Source organism: Eleutherodactylus coqui, chromosome 10 (assembly GCF_035609145.1).
Source record: "Eleutherodactylus coqui strain aEleCoq1 chromosome 10, aEleCoq1.hap1, whole genome shotgun sequence".
Classification (NCBI taxonomy): domain Eukaryota; kingdom Metazoa; phylum Chordata; class Amphibia; order Anura; family Eleutherodactylidae; genus Eleutherodactylus; species Eleutherodactylus coqui.
Genome location: NC_089846.1, coordinates 112,831,658 through 112,847,765, shown reverse-complemented (window position 1 = coordinate 112,847,765; position 16,108 = coordinate 112,831,658). Strand labels below are relative to the sequence as shown.

General features: G+C 45.3%; 1 protein-coding gene across 1 annotated transcript in view; it reads left to right on the top strand.

The window, feature by feature from the left end:
• Window positions 1–751: 751 nt before the first annotated feature.
• The window catches only part of AMMECR1 (AMMECR nuclear protein 1), a 164,072-nt gene continuing 148,715 nt past the window's right edge, over window positions 752–16,108 (top strand). The window contains exon 1 of the mRNA XM_066581722.1: window positions 752–960. The gene's annotated coding sequence lies outside the window, so the exon portion shown is untranslated. The remainder of the gene's footprint in view (window positions 961–16,108) is intronic.

The following is a 16,108-nucleotide window of genomic DNA, read 5'->3' as shown; positions in this document are numbered from 1 at the left end:
CAGCACTTTTTAACGCACCTTATTCCCCATCACAATGATGGGGTGCATTAAAAAAAAACGCCATGACATGCGTTTAAAATTGCCATTCAAAATCACGGTAAAATAAAGCAATTGCGAACAAGGCTTTTTTTGTGAATGTGAGAGCAGCCTAAGGGGTTAAAAGCATAGCAGACAATGGGCATCTCTAAATTCACAGTCTGGGAAAATGACTGGTGACCGTAATCTGAAGCACAAGAACATGAAAGTAACTTCAGTGTAAAGTATTGAACCATCTTGATAGAAAAGAACGCTTGGCCTTAACCTAAGGGCTTCGGAGCAGAACTCTACAGGTTTAATGCCTATTAGAAGCGACCTTCCGGTATCATCCAGCCACATCTTCAGCTATGACTAGGTTCTATGAACTTCAGTCTCAAGACTGGTCGTCCCGTTGGCATCTCAGTGTCGCCCACCTAGATGCCAGCTCCTTCCTGTATGACTGGGCCTCTGATTCCACTGGCAGCAGAGATTAGTCCCTGGTGGTCAGAGATCAGGTCATCTTCCCCTCTCGCTGGCGTTTTCTTCCAGGGACCCACGTGGTGCTGTTCCCCTGTGTTTCCTGCCAACCCTTTTCTCCTCAGTTTAATCCACACACCCACAGCGACCCAGATCTTTAAATTCAGCAATTCTTTCTCAGGTTTCAGCAAGTCATTGGCAGCCGGGGCTATTTTTGGGACATTTTTCTCTCTTGCTCTCTCTCTCTCTCTCTCCCACTGTAGTGCAGATGCAGCTCAGGGAAACGCAGGGAGCATGATAAGAACCTGCAGCTATATGCATTGTGGAATCCTCTCTTTCCTACTGATTTCCCTCTTCCCCTCCTCTGATCACTCCACGAACCGTCTCTCCCTTCCACATTCAGCCAGCGAAGCCTCTTTATCGGGATCTCCGGCTTCATCGCACGGATTGGTAGACAGCTGCAGCACGGTAAGGACGGCACACTTCATACTGCAGCCTTTTCTTTTAGATGGAATGATTGGATTTGTGTGGGGAAGAGCTTGCATTCTGTATCCATGTCTTCCAAAATCTATCTTTTTTTTTTTTTCTCGCTGCCATGGCAGGCAGAGTCAGGATCATCTGATCTCCATTTCCATGCACTTGTAAGTAGTGCAATTTCCCTTCATCTTTGTGAATTTTCCTTTTTTTTTTTTTATAGGTGCTAAAGATTTTCACGTCATTAAAGACTAATCTATCATCTGTCTATCTAGAAGGCCTGTTTTCAGCAATCTGTACAGAGTGCATGTGCAAAGATGTGAGATTCTCCCGGTACGCAAATAGTTAATAACCAAGTATCTATCTTTTTTTTTTTTTTTTTTTTTAATTCTTCATTGATTTTCGCCATACTCTATATCATACTCCGCTAATGGCAGAGCAAATAGATCCAAGAGGATGTGTGTGAACTGAGAAGTACATGACGCAGCACTGCGTGGTAGACACACAGGACCCCACTGATGAGCTCTGTACAGTAACCTGGCGCTACCCTACAGTCACACACACTGCAAGCCTAAGGGAATGTGCCATGCCAGGCTGCAGATTAATGCAGACGCTCATTTATACAGCAAAAGATGTCTTAACAGCAATGCCTCCAGGTGAAATAGGGCTTCCTTCTATTGCTATGCAGGATAACAGCCTAATGAATCAGCAGTGTCATCAGAATTTCCCATTCTTATGCCTAGGAGCGATGTTGTCCATGTCAGCTAGGCCTAATGCAATGTGGAGCTGTTCAAGTACACCGATCATCTTAAAACATGGCTCCATTGGACTAGATAAAGACAAACTTGTCAACCCGTGAATGCGAGTGAAAGCAGAAGCTAGTCATCGTTCATTCTCTATCATCCATGGGCACACTTGATCCTATCCTATTGCACCTTGTGCTCCTAGCATGAGCTATTTGGCTAGGTCCTTATTCACTGCAGATATACAGTATGCAGTACAATCTATGCAGTATGCCTGATGTCATTAGATACAACAAGATAAAATTAGTGTATGATCACTGTACTGGAATCTGGGTTTAGTCACATCTATTATGCTATTAACACTGAGAGAGAAGGCTGCAGGCAAATATATCTTGCTCTCCGGGATTATCCAAGATAGGATTTCCCTATAAGGCAGCAGATGATAGTTTTGAGGGTTACCTAAATAGCTTTTCGTATGCACTAATAAGGCATGATTACTTAACGTAGGGGTCCGCAGACTCAGGTACCCCATTCGAAGAGATGTCAACTGGGGACAGCCCTTCACAGGGTGATAACCGAACAGTGGGTTGTGGGAAAATGTAAGTGGTCTTCACAATGGGTGTCACTTATATAATAGGGCATGGCTAAATATATTCAGACCTCTTATATTCATTTCAAACCCCAGATCAGACCCCTTATGTTAATATCAGACCCCAGAACTGACCTCTTAAAAAGACTCTCTCACCTACTTTTAGCCCTGAGCTTATGGTCTGAAAGTAGTTGGCCTACTCAGTCCGAGGATGTAAGTGTTATACTTGCCTTCCCTGTCGTTTCTCTGGTGTCAGCGTTGAAACCTACATTGAGCGGCGCTGCTAATTAGTCCTCCCATTATAAAATTAGAATGGGTGGACTACTTAATGCACCACTTAATACATTGAGCGGCTGTTTTCAGCACCGACATCGGGGGAACAACAGAGTAGGTAAGTATATGACATCCCTGAACTCAGCAGGTCATCTGCTTACAGACCATAAACTTAGTCTATGGGGCTACAAGTACGTAAATATATTCGGATTCCAGACCCCTAACTTAATTCAGACCAGACCCTCCTATATATATATATATATATATTGGATCCAAGATGCCCTATATTCATTTCAGACCCAAGATCAGATCCCTAATTAGGCAACAAAATTATATTTGGTCCCCAGACCAGACTATATATTTACACTCATCGCTTCTGCTCTTGTTCAGCTCTGGGCCCCACTGTACTGGGTCGTAATGCCGCCCATCATCAGGATAATGTGTGCACCTCCAATTGGTTGGAGTAAGGACCCAGTACAGCGAAGTCCTTAGATGAACAAGAGCCAGGAATAAGGAAGAGAAGTATGCAGGACACTATTTATTGTATTAATCCAATAGATAATAGCCAATTTAGCTTTTTTTTGGGCTATGGCTGCATCCTATTTTTTGGCCCCCCTCTCCAAAATTAGAGTTAAAACTATATGTCACAGGGTGACTGTGTGAGAAGGGCTAAAAACAGGGTGACTCCCTGTAAAACTGAGTGACTCCCTGTAAAACTGGGTGAGTTGCCATGTCTGCATTCGTGCATGTAGAGTTGGGATGCTAGCTGAAAACAGGACTGCAGGAATATCCCTGAGATCAATGGCTGGTGTGGGCATGGGTCTATACTGTTCTATGCATGTTCAACCATAATCAGTATAGTGTCCCAATAAGAACAGTATGAGTGAGAATAGGTAAACCTATTTAGGTAGATATTAAAATGGTTGTCTGTCCAGAGATAACCGATTCCAAAATGCAGGTGTCGTGGTGATCAGCTGATTGCTATGGATCTAATTCCTGGCACTCCCAGCAAACAGATGATTTTGCCATGGGAAGCTATGGTCCCTGGATGGCCGTCCATGTAATACAAGGATGACTGGAGTGCTCATACAATGACTATCTGTTATGACTCATAGAGCGAGGGTCCCCTCTGTATTATGTCCAAATGCCCTATACTTAAAATCAATAGTATCACAGCAGATTCCCAATAAAATAGTTTGTCTGTGTTAAAAATGAGTAAAAAATGGCCGTGCAAGGAATATCCACCCCAGCGATTTGTGTTTGACCCTTTTAAATGTGGCATTGTCCACTCTTTTATCCCCAAAACCAGTCTTGCACTTAGGACTCATTAACACAGATGTAAGCGTTTTTCGGTCTGTGAATCCACAGCGTAATCATGAATCAAAAATGGTCTCTTCCCTGAGTATTTCAGCTCTTCTGTAGGGTTTTTGCATGCGTATTCTCGTCGTATTTCTGTGAGCAAAAAAATATGCAGAAGGGCCCATTGTTTTGGATGTGTAAATACGCAGTGAATATTCAGGTTTGCGCTGACCAATTCACTTCTATGACCTATTTTGGTGCTTAATACCCACTAAAATAGGACATGCTGCGTATTTTTTTCACACAACCAAAAATGATCTAATTGAAATCAATAGGTTCTATTCACTGACTATTACGCCTCGTAAAAAATAAAGCCATAATACGCGGCATAAGTACCGCTATGTGAATGAGCCCTTAAAGCAGGGGTGTCAAACTCATTTTCACCGAGGGCCACATCAGCCTTATGGGTGCCTTCAAAGGGCCGATTCTAACTGTAAGACAGTAAAGTAGAAGTGAATCCCACAGTGGCCTGATTGGTAGTAAGGTCCTCCATAGTGGCCAGTGACGCACACATTTTGCGCATACTCACGCACAGACGCACACCATTCGGCGCAGACGCACAGACGCACACCATTCGGCGCAGACGCACAGACGCACACCATTCGGCGCAGACGCACGCACACCATTCGGCGCAGACGCACGCACACCGTGCTGCGCAGACGCACGCACACCATTCTGCGCATACAGACGCACACTATTCTGCGCATACACACGCACAGACGCACACCATTCGGCGCAGACGCACGCACACCATTCGGCGCAGACGCACGCACACCATGCTGCGCAGACGCACGCACACCATTCTGCGCATACAGACGCACACTATTCTGCGCATACACACGCACAGACGCACACTATTCTGCGCATACACACGCACAGACGCACACCATTCTGCGCATACAGACGCACACCATTCTGCGCATACAGACGCACACCATTCTGCGCATACAGACGCACACCATTCTGCGCATACAGACGCACACCATTCTGCACATACACACACACAGACGCACACCATTCTGCGCAGACGCACACCATTCTGCGCACGCACTCCATTCTGCGCAGGCGCACACACTCCATTCTGCGCAGGCGCACGCACGCCATTCTGCGCAGGCGCACGCACGCCATTCTGCGCAGGCGCACGCACGCCATTCTGCGCAGACGCACGCACGCCATTCTGCGCAGACGCACGCACGCCATTCTGCGCATTCACACGCACAGGCGCACACCATTCTAAACATATACGCACGCTATTAGACATATATACATACAGACACACACATATATACATACAGACACACACATATATACATACATACACATATGCACACAAGGACACTTCTGCATTTTGATACACATATTTATACTTACCTGCATCCAATATGGTCCCACTGGCTGGTATACTGGCTGCTCTCAGTCCTTCTTGCGCCAGTGAGAGGAGGTCAGCGCTGACCAGGCTCTCACCCTGGAGCTGCTCCTCCTCAGCGTCGCTCTCCTGCTGCACAGATCATGTTCTCTGCACTCTTCTTCCCTCCTCCGCGGCCGTTGTCAGTCTGCTATCGGCACTCCTCTATTACTGTCTGCACTAGACAAAACAAGCTGAGTGAAGATCGCCTACTGACTTCAGCACGGAGGTGAGGGAACTTACTGCATAGCCGGCGGGCCACAGAAAATGAGGCGGCGGGCCGGATTCGGCCCGCGGGCCTTGTGTTTGACACCTGTGCCTTAAAGGGATTCTGTCATCAGATTCGTGTTGCTTGAACACGGGTAGCATGAACCCAGGCAAGAATGCTTGTCGCCCCCACAGGTGTTTTATTCGGAAGAGCTGTGGTTTTCAGAATGAACACACCTTGAAGCAGGGTGTAACTATAGAGGATGCAGGGGATGCGGTTGCACCCGGGCCCAGGAGCCTTAGGGGGCCCATAAGGCCTCTCTTCTCCACATAGGAAACCCAGTACTATGAATAAAGCATTATAGTTGGGGGCCCCGTTCCAGGTTTTGCATTGGGGCCCAGGAGCTTCAAGTTATGCCTCTGCCTTGAAGTTTTACTTGGTGCTGAGTTCTGAGTCTTGGGGGTGCGCCACGCCAGTCTCTCCCCACCCACTGCATGGAGACTGGCAGCTATCTTCCTGCTTGTGCGTGCACTCTGCAGGCAGTGGGTCGGTAGAGGCCAGTTTGGCCCACCCTGTGACTCACAGCTCAGCTCCAAGTCAAACTTCAAGGTGGGATCATTCTGAAACACCACAGTGCCTTAGAATAAAAGACCCATAGGGGCAACAGGCATCACTGTCCCCGGTTCATTCAACATGAACCGAATGACAGAATCTCTTTAACTTCTGGCGGCAGTTGTCAGGGTAGTGGGGAGTTTAACTTTTGCAACAGCTTGAGAGACCGAAGTTTGAGACCACTGACTTGATAGAAGTCCTATGAGTTTCAAGGACACTTTAACCCCAGTAAGGCCCCCTGCACATTGCAGAGCTGGATTCCGCATGCGGAATGCGGCAGCGGAATCTGGCTCTGCCAGCAATGGCATCCGCACGTACCTGCTTGCTTTCCTTTTCTTCTGCACTGCGGATAGTCCGCACAGTGAGCCGTCAGACATGCACAGTACAGATTCTTTTTTAAACTCCCGCTTCTACCACATCCTCGCTAAGCGAAGACGCAGAATCCATCACTTTTCTGCAATGTGATTGCAGAAGGGCTGCGGATCGGACGGCTTTCCATTGACTTCAATGGAAGCCGTCAGTGTGGAATCTGCATAAAAATGGAGCATGATGTGATTTTTCCTCCGCTTTCGGAAACAGCAATTGGATTCCGCAAATGTGCAGGAAGAATGTATTTTCCCATAGCATGCTATGGGTGCTATTTGCTGCGGATCCGCAAATATTTGCTAAGGCTGCTTTCAAAATTGTGTTAGGGCTCTGTACAGGGTTTCCATTTCTCTGTTCCATCTTTGAAAAAGAGAAACCGAAATAAAACGGTTCCATTTTTTCCCTCATTGATTTCAATGGGGTTTCAAAAAAAAACAGAAACAAATGGAAAGACTTCCGTTAAGCTTCCAGTTTTTTGGACAGAAAAATAGCCCAGTCTGCAGCGAACCCCTTCTTTTTAGTTCTGTATTTAATATACACTGTTGGAAAGTAACACGGAGAATACGAAATTGTGCATAATACAATTCTAACGTAACTTATTAAATGTAATACCCTGCAGGACCGTTCATATTGCGTGCATACACAGCCCCAGAATCCTGCAGAATTCCTCACATATACAGCGCACACTACTAGACATCTGTCCCTAATTTCTAAGGATGATGCCAAGTTTCAAGTTTTATCCTTGGAGATATTGGCTTTGGAATTATGGAATTAATTATTTTTCCAAATGGACGCAGTGAATGTTACAAAGATGATAAAAATGTCTTTATCTATTTTCATCCAGTGGGATGTGCGCACAAATATTTTATAAACTTGTCTACTCAGAATACCGAAATAGCACTGAAGTTGTGGTCAGTCTGTACCTCTTGTAATGGGATATGCTAAAGGGCACCTGCCCAGCAACAATATGTCTTATTTATGAACCATCATCCTTGCCAAGTAAAAACATGAGCTTATCATTAAAGAGTAGCTGCACTTTTCAAAAACTTTTGACATGCTAGAGAGACATGTCAAAAGTTTTGATCAGTAGGGGACTCACTGCTGAGACCCTCACTGATTGCTAGAACAAGGGGGCTGCAGCGCTCACCCAAGAGCTGTGCCTCTTTGGCTGTTTTTGCTGCTTTCTATAGACCGTCTTCAGCTATTGGAAGGAGCTGAATAGCAGCGAAAAGGCACAGTGCTTGGGGGAGCGCTGCAGCCCCCTTGTTCTAATGATCAGCGTGGGCCTCAGCAGTGGGACCCCCACTGATCAATATTGTAGACATGCCTGTCTGACATGTGAATACGGTAGTTTCTGAAAAGTGAAAGTCATCCTTTAAAACTTCTACCGCCGCAAGAATATAATGTAGGAGATAGAAAGATATACTGGATGCAACCAATATTTCTTCTAAACCTTTGTGGCTAGTGAACGGACAGTTGGGCACCTGGATACTCACTTTTCCATCAACTTTTTGGTCAGTGCAGAACAGCATCAAATAAATATTCACATACAGCGCCCACAAAAGTATCACAGCCGGACACACAGTATCACATAGTATCCAAGTAAATAGTATTATAGGGATCATTCAGGGTTAGAGCAGTAAATGAGTTAAGTTCAGCACCCTTGTTGGTCTAGGGCAGTGATGGGGAACCTTTAAGAAATCAAGTGCCCAAACTGCAACCCAAAACCCACTTATTTATCGCAAAGCGCCAACACGTTAGGAGGCTGGGCTTATCACGACATATGATTTTTACCTCCGTTGTTATAAAAAGAACAGGGCCATTTCAAAATAGACAGGGAGGAATGCCATGTATCTTTTTCCTAGCCGGAGCACTTGAGCACTATTGGTGTGGATTTTGACTGTAGACATACCCTAAGGCTGCCTGCCCACGGGCGTTGTGCTTTAACGCTGCGGATTTTCACCATGGGAGAATACTAAAGTCACCATGATTTTCCGCGATGAACCTATCATAATAAATTGCGATTTTTAGACACAAGCAGAAAATTTCCTATGGATTTCCCGCTTGTGTGCATCGGTCTTCACTTTCCACAGTTATCCTATGGAAAGCGTGTCAAGCGTGAGCCGCGTGTGATTTATTGCCGCGAATTACGCTATGAAATATGGCCCATGGACAGCCAGCCTAAGTAAGCATCAGGTATGCTGCAATGTGCAGAGTGGCCTCAGTAGTAATAGTGACTCATATATTGGCCTCAGTACTAACAGTGGCTCCCACAGTGGCCTCAGTAGTAATACTGGCCCTTATATCAGCCCCAGTACTAATAGTGACCAGTATTAGTCACAGTAGTAATAGTGACCCCCACCGTGGCCTCAGTGGTAACAGTGGCCCCCACAATGGCCTAAATAGTAATACTGGTCCCTATATCAGCCCCAGTACTAATAGTGACCAGTATTAGTCACAGTAGTAATAGTGACCCCCACCGTGGCCTCAGTGGTAACAATGGCCCCCACAGTGGCTTCAATGGTAATACTCTTACTACTAGGACCGATATAGAGGAGACTATTAATAGTGTCCCCTACATCAGCCCGGTAGTAATATTCACCCTCGCTGTGGCCCCAGTAGTAATAGCGTCCCCCTGAAACCCATATACTTACTTCCTCCTTGTCTTCAAAGTGCTGCTGCTTATCTGCTCAGCGCTGCTGCGGGTGGAAGGGTGTTCATCCGGACTCCTCCTACCATCTTTCGTCAGTATTTGCACCCGGAACAGAGTTACTGAGTGATTACCAGCTGGGGAGCTGCAGCACCCTGGCTGGTAATCACTTTCATGGTGACCAGACGTCAGCGTACGTGCCCACAGAGAGGGCTCTGAGAGCCCCCTCTGGCACGTGTGCCATAGGATCACCACTACGGGTCTAGGGCAATGTAGGTGTTCATGTCAGTGTCCCTGCTGGTTTAGGACAGGCCACGTGTTAGGGCTCATTCTCATGGACAGATTTTGCGTCCGTATTACATTCATGTTTTTAATAGACGTAGTTTGGACAGCATAGAACACCATTGGCTTCCTTGGTGTATTCTAACATGAAAAAGCATTGCAGCGTCCTAATTTGGTCCACATTACAAACCAAAAATGCCCATTTAATAGGAGCCTTAAAAAAATGCAGTGAAATACATGTTACATGCGTATTAACTGCATTTTAACCCATGAAGCCAGGAGAAAAAAATTGGTCCTTCTTGCGTGTGTTAAAAATACAGTCAATAAGCGTGCAAAAAAACCTGCATACGCACCACATATGCACTAAATACACACATACAATGAAAAAAGTGTGATTCGCATGCAACAAAACTGCATATACCTGTGTGAATGGACCCTAAATGCCAAAATACCTAGTGGGCTAGGGAAGTTTTTCTCAAGTCAAGTCCTCAAGTACCTCTAACAGGGACCTAGACACTGTTCTGACCTAGACACTGTTCTGACCTAGACACTGTTCTGTCTAAGCTGGGCAATACAGAATAGCATCAAATACGTATTAGACTACAGCACCCTAATAAATAGCTATAAAGCAGGCAGATATACAGGGCCCCACACAATCAGGCAAATAGCACTGAACAGCATTGAGGTTTACTGCAGTGAAGTAGTATATGCACTATCTTGGTGTGTATGCGTGCGTAATACACGCCAATATAGAATATACTGCAATTTTTCTTGCACAAGTGTTTGGCGCACTTTGTGTTAGCAACAACATGGCCGCCTATGGGAGATTAGTACAACATAGTGCAGCATCCAAGGAGCAGGCCCACAGCTGAGGAGACAGCAGGGTAGAGAAAGACCTTGTCACGGGGCTCTACCATCTCCTCCCACTAAGGGTAGTTCGGGACCCAACCAAATTACTGCTGGGAGAGATCACAGGGATAGTAACTGGGGATTACCTTAAGTCCAATTGTCACTCGTGACGCCACCGTTCCTCCTTCCGGGATGGATCTTGTAGATGAATAAAATAGTCTAACAGCAGAATTGTATATTTTGGAACAAAACCGGGAGCGGTCGATCTTATCCATTTACTTAAACATTTGAATAAAGTCAATGACAACAGCTTACAAGTATAACATCTCGGCGGAGCTCACAGGGTATTTGCAAATCCACAGTCCAAGTTATCTGCAGGTTTCCTTACTCCTGGCACGCTCTCTCTCTCCCCGGTAAACACTCACACTTTTTCTTCTTCTCGCTATGAAGCAGTTGTTCTTCTCACAGCACTCAACAGAAGCACCAAGGATCCCTGGGTTGAACAGGCCCAGACTAAGTATAGGGAAGTCGCTCGGCCTCCTCCGTGCTCTCCACACACGGACCGATCCAACAGCCTCCCTGAGGTGTCCGTGTGGCTCACTCACCAACTGACAGACTGCAACCCCCTCTTGTATTCTTGAAAACACATATAAATAGCATGATCACATGACCACAAACGATACACACAAAACGATACATTTTCCAGACAGGACAGAACATACCAGACATTAACTCTTTCTAAGTCCTGCAAACATCCAATACACATACCTTGATGCACTCTACAAACAAGACACTGACAAGATATTGACACAAGACAGACATGGAACATTATGGAGGGCCCCCACTAACTCTGAGTCACTACAATAGCATATTCCGAGCATGAAAACATGCATGTGGAATACGCTGTACCAACACAGGTGTGAAGGGGCCCTTAATATTAGTATACCTGAAGGTCTACTTAAGTGAAGAGGTTAATGTATGTATCCTGGGTAGTCTAGGGCATTGAAGGAGGTAATGTCTGTGTGTCTTATACTCTCTGGCATTAGATGTGTTAGTATCACCCTTCCTGGTGATCTAGGGCAGTGAAATGATTAATGTTAATATTCTTGATAGTCTAGGGTAGTGAAAGTGGTTAATCTCAATATACTTGATGGTGTAGGACATTATATGGGTTAATGGAAAGTTGTCTTGTGGTCTAGGGCAGTGAAGGTGATAAAGTCAATTTACCAGGTGGCCTAGGATAGTGAAAAGGTTAATGTCTGTATACCTGGTGGTCTAGGGTAGTGAAGGAATAAATGTAAGGAGTGATTTTAGAGCCTCTGTAAAAGGCCTCGTTCACATGGGCTACAAAATCTTGCTACAAAATGCATGCATGTGAAGCCCATGGTTTCCAATGGGTTCTTTCAGGATACAAAACATAGCGATGATTTTATAGCAAGATTTTGTAGCCCGTGTGAACGAGGCCTATTCATTAAAGGATTACATTGCTGTAAAAAACTGCCGCAAATGTGAAAAAAAATTATAAAAAGTGAGTCAGGAAAGGTATTATTTCTTCTTAGGCCTCCTACACATAGTTGAGCGCGATATCGGGCTGGGAAACTCGGCCCAATATCGCGCTTGTGCATGTACGATGTATTATCCGATGCAAGTTTTTTTGTAAAAACGCCTCCCATCACTTCGGTGAGGTTGCAAGCCTCCAGGGTGGCTTTCAGCTACGTTGGAGAATCGGCAAGCATTACCCATTGTTTTCAGTGGGAACCCTTGCATCGCACTCACGTGCACATTGCATGCCGTGCAATGTGTTTTCCTCTCCCATTTAAAGCAATGGTCCATGTGTTCCGAGGGAACGTCCACAGGACAGGTTGTGTTTTTTTCCCACAGCGCAATGCAATGTGGAAAACAAATCGCGATTTTCACGGCCCTGTAAAAGCAGCCTTAGGGAGAACACTTAAAAGGTGTGAGGAGACTTAGGGTGGACACTCACTGGCGATATTTTCTTTCTTGGGCTCCGAGAGCATGAGAAAACTCTCGCCTCGCAGCGCAAGAAAGACGCCAGAATAGAACTGGCATATCGCTAGTGCTTTCAATGGAGCCAGCGGCAGCAGCGTTGGCCCCATTGAAAACATAGGGTGAATGCCGTGGACTTCTGCCACAGCTGTGACATCTGTGACAGCTGTGGCAGGAGTTTCCCTCATCCCCGCTGGGACCGGAGACCGCGGGGATGAAGGAATCCTTTGCCACAGCTGTCACAGCTGTGGCAGAAGTCCGTGGCATTCTATCCCATTGCTTTCAATGGGATCGACACTGCTGCCAATCCCATGAAAGCACTGCTTTCTGGCAAGCCCCGCAGTATGATTATCGGGGAAAGGCTTGAAATATAAGCCCTTCCCCGATAATCATCAATTAGTGGTAAAAAAAAATGTTTTTAATTACTCACCTCTCTGGCGCTCAGACGCGTCCTCCGGCTGGCTCCCCTCCACTGCTGTTAAGCTTTATCAGCAGGCGGGGATTTAAAAATCCCCGCCTCCTGAAAGGGCTGTGCTGATTGGATGAGGGCTCAGCCAATAGCAGCTAGTACTTAGCTATTGGCTGAGCGCTCAGCCAATGACAGATAGCCCTTAGCTATTCATTCATGCCGGGGAGCCAGCTGGAGAGAGCGTCTGAGCGGCGGAGAGGTGAGTAATTTTAAAAAAAAATTTTTTTACCACTTATTGATGATTATCAGGGAAGGGCTTATATTTCAAGCCTTTCCCCGATAATCATACTGCGGGCTTGCCAGAAAGCAGTGCTTTCAATGGGATCGGCAGCAGTGCTGATCCCAATGAAAGTAATGGGATAGCATGCCGCGGACTTCTGTCACAGCTGTGGCAGAGGATTCCTTCCGCGGGAATGAAGGAAACTCCTGCCACAGCTGTCACATCTGTCACAGCTGTGGCAGAAGTCTGCAGCACTCTCCATTTCTTTTCAATGGGGCTAGCGCTGCTGCCGCTGGCCTCATTGAAAAGACTGGCGATATCCCGGCGTGATGCCAGTTTTTTTCTCGCACTGCACTGCGAGACTTTTCCTTTACTCTCGCAGCGCAGTGGAGAAAAAAACACCAGTGAGTGTGAGCCCTTAGAAGGTCATCCATGCTCCTCTTGGAAATATCCAAATGGCAAGATGGAACAATACCTCTGCAGTGCCAACAATTGGAAGGCAGCATTCCTGCAAGTCAATGTCAGATTTTTTAAACAAGCCTACTAATAGGTTGCGCTCCAGAGGTATTCTTCCGTCTTCCCATTTTCAAAAACATAAAAAGAAGCACTACTCACCCGTGATCTTCACCAGTGATCCTGTGCTAACGTTGTGGTACACGGAGAGATGCCAGAATTGATCAGATCATATCAGTTTGCTTTACACAGGCATCCGGCACTATAATACACCCATCATGGGCATGATGAAGGCATAATCCAAAAAGTATTTCTTGCTTGTGCTGCATAGACACGCTTCTCTGATTAACCATAAATAAATAAATAATTTATTTTATTGGATGCACCATAGTGCTGGATGTCTTCATAATTCTTAAAGGGGTTTTCCAAGTTATTTCTTTTATATAGTGTTTGACTCCCCATTTCCAAAACTATATAAAATACTGCAGCTCTGAGCCCTATTCTCATTTTCTCAAGGAAAGACTAGAAGGAATGGGATGAAACTGAAAGGGAGGAGACAGATTAGATATTAGACAGCGAGGGTGATGAAGGAGTGGAACAGGTTACCACAGGAGGTGGTGAGTTCTCCTTCAATGGAAGTCTTCAAACAGAGGCTGGACAAATATCTGCCTGAGATGATTTAGGGCTCCCACACACTTGCGTTTTTTTAACGTGATTGTCAATGGGACTTTCTAATGTTTAAAAGGCATCGCAAGTTTGTGCTTTGCGATTTTTGTGCGATGCGTTTTTAACATTAGAAAGTGCCATTGACAATCACGTTAAAAAAACGCAACTTTTTACCTTGACTTTTATTTTTTGGTGAAAAAGGTAGCAACCTTACAGATGGTTTGTACAAGTGAACCAACCATCAACTTGACAGACCGAACTGGTAGATAGAAGATATGGGGCAATTTTATACGCCATGTTGGTAAAGACTGCACTGGTATGAAGTTGGACAAATGCATTTGGAGCATCTTTATGCCGTCCATGTGCCATATCTGGAATCTACATCAGCTATGAGTTGGCAGCGATTTCACTATAATTGCCCCCACTTTCTGGTGTAAACGATAGTAAGTCTGATAGACTACAAGTGGTCATCCCATCTAATGCCAAGTCATATCTACTTTTTCAATTCTGGCATATAAAAGTCTCAAATTCCCACTTTTTAAAATTCTGGTTTAATAAAAATGCTGCAAATTTTTGCACAGGTCATAATTTTTAGACTTTTTTCCTGAAATCCATGTAATTTTTATAAAAAGTGGGTAGAGCTTAGCAGGAGAAGTAAAGCCATCTGCTGTCCATCAGATTTACTATCATTTATCTCAGGAGCTAGTATCACAAGTAACTGTACAGGCCGCCCTGGGCGGGAACAGCAATCCACTGAACCTGGAATCAAGTTGGAGAGCTCCTTTAAGAAAAGTATGGCTATACTCTCAAACTCTGGCACACACTTAACCGATGGTGGGTACAGCAAGTTTGTATTTGTGAGCAGGAATAGGCTGTTTCACTTAGGCCGGGCTCACACGGGCGTAAGTGGAATCTGCTGTGGGTCTCCTGCAGCGGATTATAGCTGTGAACCCAACCGTGACCCTGTATATGGCCGCAAAATCGTACTGCACATGGCCGTGTACTCAAGCAGGCGGTTATGCACAGTATACCTGTTTTTTTTATATTTCCCACGCCATCGCTTAGCAATGGCATGGATACCCGCAGGTCATACACAATGTAATTGCATATGGGCTGCGGGTACGTACGTGACCATAGAGAACAATGTGCTCCATGTCGCTTAAATCCGTGGTGAAATGGAACATGCTGCGTTTCATTTTCTGCTCATGGATTACACAGTTCAGACATGCTAATGTTATCGGAACTGCGTAAGTCATTGGATTTCATTACTGTAGATGATATGCTCGCGGAATCCGCAATTCAAATCCGGTCGTGTCAGTCCGTCTTTTTTAGAAATAGTGTCTGTCCATCCACCCTCCATCTAAAGAATTAGGGGTCTTAGGGTGCAACATTACGAAAATATATTTCACTGAAATACTTGTCCAGATGCGGATTACTTTCGTTTTCAGAGCCGTTGTATGTATATATGTACGCGGTGTTCCAAAAAATAGACCCAAGATAAATTGACTGATCACCTTTTTCAGGAGCCGTCAGTCTGTGATCCGCCATTGTTGTACGTTATTGACCTACATGCATGCAGCCATCTAGATGTATATATGGTAGAAGAGTGTGCCCACTTGCGCCAAATCTATTATGCTGTGCAGGCAATTTTGATAAATTTGGCTTAAACTAGTGACAGTACAGTACACTGCATAGTGTTTTACCTATTAAAGCGGATCTGTCACTTGCATATGAAGCCCTTATTGATAGTAGCCCATATACTTGTGATATGCTATCCTTACATAGGGGAACATTGTTAAGGTGACAGATCCGCTTTAATGAATGTGCCGAGTGTTGGAATGGGAAATTAATAAGTGTGCATTTGGCTGCTATTCTAAAAACATAATGGCAAAAAGCACCAACAGAACCCCCTGTGGGGATTTGGCCTTTCTCAGCAGCTGGAGACGATGACCACAAGGAGCTGAGAATCTGACATCTGTAGGCCACTGGAA